The sequence below is a fragment of the Melanaphis sacchari genome, unplaced genomic scaffold (assembly GCF_002803265.2).
Source record: "Melanaphis sacchari strain LSU unplaced genomic scaffold, SCAv2.0 Contig122_pilon_pilon, whole genome shotgun sequence".
Taxonomy (NCBI): domain Eukaryota; kingdom Metazoa; phylum Arthropoda; class Insecta; order Hemiptera; family Aphididae; genus Melanaphis; species Melanaphis sacchari.
In genome coordinates, this window is record NW_020270484.1 from 969448 (window position 1) to 977130 (window position 7683).

Below are 7683 nucleotides of genomic sequence, written 5' to 3' on the forward strand. Positions count from 1 at the left end.
ATTTAAGATCTATTTTTAAATGTCACGGTAAAATTATTAGACTTATTAGAGTATTACGATTTTTATGTATCGAAATATTCCGAAAAATATTCTGTTTTAAAATATAAAAAGTAAAAACGTGAAAAAATAATTACGATAAAAAGTTGTATGTATACACATTTTTGAAAAAAAAAAACGTTGTTTTGCAATGACATTAAAACGTATGAAAATAATACTTTCATACAAATTCAACCTATTTAAACAATAATTAATAGTAGACCCTGAAATAGATCATCTTATAAAATATTATGTATATATTTTCCATGTAGGAGTACGAAAACATTTTATGTGTAGTCTTGATGAGTACCATTCACGAAAATGAAGAAAAGATTATGGTTATTAGTATTATTACATATTTCTGGGAAACAATTCCACATAGGTGTTGTATTCGACTATGAATAAGGGCTGTTACACACGAACGATATTTCATCGTACGATTTATTTATCGTACGATGTTTGAGAACTACATGTTAATAATATTATATAGAGCTGTTCATTGACTCGATCACGAAAAAATGTCGTACGATAAAATAATCATACGACAACGCCTCAAACCTCGAACATTATCGGGTACACTTAAATATTCTGGACGATAAGAACGTAGTACGATAATATTATTTTCGTACGATGAAATATGGCTCGTGGGCGGTAAATATTTATTTTGTTTATATTTAAAAACTGCAATAAATAACAAAGAGTTTATTTTGCGTAACGTTGTTATTAAACCGCTGATAAGAATATTTATTACTTGTATAGAAACTTAAATATAAAATTGATGATTAAAATCATCAATAAAACAAATCTAAAAGTTTTACATTGTTAATATCAAGTGGGCATACAGACAATAACTACCTATTCATTGTTTGTTGAAAATTTAAAATATAGTATGTCTATAATACTATTATTTACTATTATAAACAACGAAAATACAGGCTATCATTAGTGTTTGCTTAAAAAAAATTTTCTATGGAGAGGAATGTTTTTACAGAATTTTATTTAAAGCGTTATTAATTATCAAGATATAAAACTACTTTAACTTTTTTCGGCAGTGCGATCTCTGGAGAAGCTTATTTCTACCTTCCAAACAAAAAAAAAATGAAGTGCACGAATACATTATACATTATACACATTTTATCAAAAGTTATAACTATACTATAATAAAGATAAATATTTTAAATGTAGATAAATATCTATGTAAAATGTACATGGATAGGATATACGTGTTAGGAATATTATAAAATTTATTATTAAGCATTAATATTAAAAATGATAATATAATTCTATCAATATTATCGGATAAACTATATTTTGATTTCCATGGCTGATATTTTATAGTTGAAAGTAGCTGAAAATGTTATTGTTTATTGACTCATTAATATTAATACTTATAAGTATTTATAATCAATAATTACATTTTATGTGACTTATACATGTAAGTTCTTATTCCCGCATTTATATAATAGCGTAATATGTATAATACATTTACAAAAACTTCAAAGGTTTTTAGCTTTTAAGATTTTAAATAGCAGTTAGCGCTATGTGCACCTGATCATTAAGCGGGAATAGACCATGATTTAATACCTGTGACAATCAATATAATTTTAGTATTTAATCTCATATATATCTCATCATATGTCGGTTTATACTTCGCTTTTTCTGAGCATACTAAATTGTCATTTTATTTATAACTCCATCATAATCTAAATGAAAATATAAACATTCGTTTATCGGTAGACTACCTATGGGTTCAGTTTTTGCAAATAAATTGTGAGAATTAACAATTTCATAATATCACAATAGACTATGAGAAAAATAAATTTAGTGCGCATATGCTTAATTAAATGTTATTGTTTATTTCAACGATATGATCAGATTAATGTGCTACTTTGTCACTTTATATGGTTTTTAATAATATTAAAAGGTCTTCATTCACTTTATAATTTATATAATGTAAACATTAATTTAAAATTAAAATTAAAAAGTTAATTAATTTTAAAAACAATTTTTTCATTATTATTATTTACTTACTTACGCATAATTTTTGAATATTTTAGTTTATAAATAAAATCTTTTGATAACTATTATACATTTATTATAAATTTAAATCGGATAAGGTATTAATGCTTTATAAATATAATTAAATTTTAACATAATATAGTATATACTCGTATTATTTTAATAGCTGAATGGTACAATACACGCCATGTGCCCATGTAGTAATTGTATGAATACGTCAAGAAGTCTTACGAGTTATTTAATTGCGATAATTTCTGATAGAATTTATGTTCGACTATTGTATTACTTCTTGTTGGTAACAATAACTATTATAGTGTAGGATGGTAAAAACATTGACAAAACAATGTTCATAACAAAATGAATAGATTAAATTTTAATAATTTTAATTAGATATATTATATATTTAAATTGTAAAATAATTAATATTACCAAAATATTATGTTTAAGAATCTAATGATACATATATGCTATGTATGATAGTGGCGCAACCAGGATTTTTTTAAGGGGTAGGGGGTCCAAAAATATAATTGTAATTATAGTATAAAATTGATCAATATACATTGTGCAGGCCCGTACTGTGAAAAAACCGGTCTACTATATCCAGTAAGTCAGGTGGTCTATATATACAATATAAGAAAAGTCCTTTTTTTTGCTCATTAATTTAAAAAAAAAAAAAAAAACAAGTATTTTATTACAAAATTGAGGCATGCGGCCTACCCTGTACTGTAACAACAATAGAATTACGGTATTTTAAAACGATACGACATGATTTAAGGGGGGAGGAAGTTCGAACCCGGAGACTGCCCCTCTGGTTGCGTCACTTATGTGTAATTTGTATTTTGTACATAGTTCGTATACTACATAAATTAATTAAGTAAAAGTTGTATTTACTTAGCCTTACATCGATAAAGATGACTTCAGTCTTCTCGTAATTAAATATTTGATTGTTTTTTTAATCAGTAAGTATTAATACAATTATTATACTTACTAAAATTAATTATTTATCATTATAATATCTAGTATACATAGTTCTAAATAAGCAGGTCATGAATTATTTAGCATTTATAATTATCTACTAATGTCTAATTAGGTAACCAAAAATAATCAGTTATTTTTCTTAAACTATAACTTTAAGGAAGAAAAAATAAACGTATCGTTTAGTTTGATTAGTAAACTGTTCCATAATAAATATTAACTTTTCTTAACCTAGGCTATTGTTGTGGTTTACACACAACACATTCAAAACGCTTAAACCAATTACTTACACAGTGTGTGCGTTTTGACGCTGTAATAATAACTGCATCGTGGTCAAATTTTACGTCAGGTTTGATAATACTTTATATTTAAAAATACAAAAATAGTGTTCCGAATTCTGTTTATGATCGTTTTTACAGAATTTAACCTTTGCAGTAATTGAAATCAATTCAAAAATTTTCCTGTTAAGCCTATTTGACAATGTATACAATTAAAAAAAAATGTATACAAATATTTCATAATCTTAACCATGTAATACATTCGGTAGTGTTGTTTTTTTTTTTTTTTTTTTTAATATTAGTAGTACTTACATTTTATTTGACGATAAAATTATACACATTTACAATTGTTTTTCATATAAATATATAGTTTTAAAGTACTTATTTGATTATTTTTAAGTAAATATTCTTTGGAAGGTTTTAGTAATGTATTCAATAGACGTCATTATTTAAGTGAAATACTAATGATGTATTGTTCCTTTACATAATTATATGTAAATGTTTCTCAGTTTTTAGTGACCAATATACAATAGACTGCAATATGCCTCTGAGTTTAAGAGTTATGTCAAATGGAAATGATTATAATTATCGAAGTTGAAGCATTAAAATTTTGATATTTTAAGCAGAAAACTTTTACATGTAGATTACATTAAATATCATTAACTTTTTCATATCGAATAAACGTGGTTGTAATATGTGAAAATATTAAATAGCATAAATTCTACCAGTAAAAAAATGCTTTACAAACAGTATAATAATAACTACTATTAAAGCATGCACTTGCAAATAACATACAGGAATTTGTTAAATATCTGTAAGAAAATTAAAAATTACATAATTTCTATTTTTAATCGACAATTTAAACTGTTGTATAATATTTAGTATTTTAAAGCATATTAGCAAAAACAATAAATTATTTTAATATTTTAACATGTAGTTTTTATCAAACTAACCCTGTAAAGTGTGTAAGTCCATAGCTGAAAATTACAAAGTCTTTTTATACTCAATAATAATTATAAAATATTATTTCTAAGCTTATAATATATGAGACATGGTATATAAATGAATACTACTATAAAGCAAATAGGTATATATATGTATTCAGATATTTTTTCCTAAAATATGATAAATGTACAATAATATAATACATACATCAATTTTTTTTTTTTTATTCCTAACTTTACATAACATTATATTACGATAATTATATTATGAAATAATTATGTAAAAATTTATAAATATTATGATAAAATATAAATTTAAAAAAAAAAACTTTTTTTATTGTTACAATTATTTGTAAACTTGTACTGCATATAATTAATGTATATGTATTAAATTTACATATAAATGTATTTATTTAAATTATTTTCAACAAATCCAGATAGCTATAAACCTAGAATACTATCAATAACCAGTAAAAGCATGTGTGTTAACTATTAAAGTTCTTGTTCTATTTATTGACTGATTTATATAACTATAGAATAGTTGTATATTGTATTGAATAATGAAATGCATTGTATGGGTATATAATTAGTATTATACTATTATATAAACAATTACTTCCTAGTTCCTACATAATAATTTATTATCATATATTCATTTTAATTATATTATAAATATTAATATCAACGGATTAAGAATGTATAGAATCGTTGGCAGTATACTATAATATATAATATGTATATAAATGATACATTTCTGTTAAAAGTATGTAAAATATAATTTAAATAAATCAAATAAAACTTGATATGGTTTTAATATAAATATATATTCTTTGTTACTTATGTATAGTATACACAATATACATATATAAACAATACTATGTTGTATTCTTTACTTAATTTATTTTCGTTAGTTTTAAATTTTATTTTAAATTCTAAACCATTTGATAAAATATATTAAATATTATTACCAATGTATTACATTATTTAATCAAAAACGCGTTCTTGTATCTATAAAAGTACTATTTTAATGACCACCTAAACTGTTTTAATTGAACCTAAGAAAAGTTATTATATTAAAGCTTTAGACACACTGTAGCTTGTATGTTTACAATATTTCAGTATATTTAACTTAAAGTCATCAAACTAGCATTCTAAACGAAAATATTTTAGATTAATTGTTAAATGTTCTTGTTAAAGATTAATGTACGACCAAACTTTTTATGCTCAATAAAATCGTTAATCCAAACATTTCTAGTTTGTTTTATAAACTTAAAATGTATACTTTTATGTAAAATGTTTTCAACTATACTTACAAATAAATATTAAAATAACAAATTTATAATATAAATATAAAAAGTTCTTAAATATTTAAATACCAATTTTAATAAAAACCAAGGTTAAATTAGGTTAGACTTATTGACATATTTTCAATAACAGAGCAGTCTATATAATAATTTTATCAAAAAAAAACTCATAGTAATAACTAATAATAAATAAATGTTTTATGATACTGTTTTAAAATACATAAGATAGCTTTGACATCAAGTAATTAATTAAATTTTCGATTTTTATTGCTGAGGTTATAATTATTATAAAAGCGTCGGAAATCGATTAAATTTTGACATAACCTAGACCAATGCGTTTTGAACTCTAAGAATGCAGTTAATATAAACTAAAATTTCGACAAGATATTGGTTAGAAAGACCTTTGAAAATTGGGGTTAATTGAAATGTTTTGTTTGTTTAAACGTTTCTAAACCAACAATTTAAAGATACAATTATTCATTATCTAAGAGTCTATACTACAGTTATTCATGTATTAATTATTTACTTATTTATTCATTAAATATCATACATAAGTTGATGGGGAGTACAATTCGTCATTAATAATATAATATAGTAATTATAGAATTGAAACAATGATAAATAAAAAAATAAAAATATATAAAGTACAAATAAATATAATATTTTTAATTAATGTAGAATACTTGATTAATTATGTATTGGTAGTAGAAAATCAAAAATGTGATTAAACTAGCAAAGTGGTGAATCATTTTATTTATAAACAATGATGGAGTTATACTTGTAACCAGTAACCATAGAAAGATAGAAGGTGAGATGAGGCAGCTTTCATTTGGGTAAACATACGTTTCCTTTCCCATTTTGAAAAACTTAGGACTCTCAGTTAACTCTAACTGGTATAGTTAAAAATATATCATATTGTCAATTATTGTCATCTAATTTATTATATTATCTTAATTAAATTTTTTTATTATTATGGTATCTCATACCCATTTGTTTAATATAATCTATTGTTGTTAATTTTCCGGTTTCATATTTTTCCCATGATTTTAATATATATTTGTAAATTAGTTTTGACATTTAAAATAGTTATCACCAATCAGCTGAAACGATATGATAAAAATATTTAGTTGTAGCAGTAATCATATAAAAATTATTGTATAGATGTATAAATAGGTATGTTACTTCCCTATTATTCAAGAAATCATAAATTCACCTAAATTATCGATTAATTTCTCGCCCAAATGAATGACGCCCATGGGATGTTATGTGATATTAAAACCTGAGTAGTTTCTGGTGCGATAAGCTAGTATCATAAGATGTGCGTAGTTGTATGGTATAAAAATTTTAATAAACCATTTAACTGTAAAAACTATGTGTATTATATACGTCCATTTTGCGGGGCAGGATAGAATGAATTTTTGAATTGAAAACCATTATAAAAAATGCAATGAAACACGATTTTATATTATCGTTGTTAAAATAAAATGACTTAAAATACGTTTTCTAAATAATATGAATGTTGTTTTATGATAATAATAGTTTTAAGTAAATTATTTTTCAGTTCTTATTCGTTTAAAAAAATAAACATAAATAAAAAAAAAAAATGATAATAATATTTATTTTAAATTACAGTTCATTACAGAATAATAGAAATAATAAAAAAAACTTAGCTTTTATTGTTTTTAATAGTTTCAATGGAGCAAGAATAAATCTATGGGTAGCCGTCCTGGCTAACTGAGTCCTTATCGGAGAAACAGATCCCAGTAAAACACATACACAGGTCAGGAATAGGAACAGCAAACGAAACTAGTCTGGCGTACAAATGTACAATACTTGCATCGCTATTTGTGTATATTTTTTTAAGGATGCAACCTGCAATCCCCCGATGTGTTATGTGTGTTATGTAAATTATATGTAATACGCTATTTTAGCCCAATTGTATATATCAATAAACAATGGCAGCAAAAGAGTAGTATTATTGATAAATGTATATAATATTTTGATACTATGTGCGGTTAATAATCAAGAATCAATAATATCATTTAAGGAGTCAAATATTATTATTGTTGTTTCAAAGTGAATTTTAAATATAATTTTACGTAATATGCATAAATTTCAATTTATTTG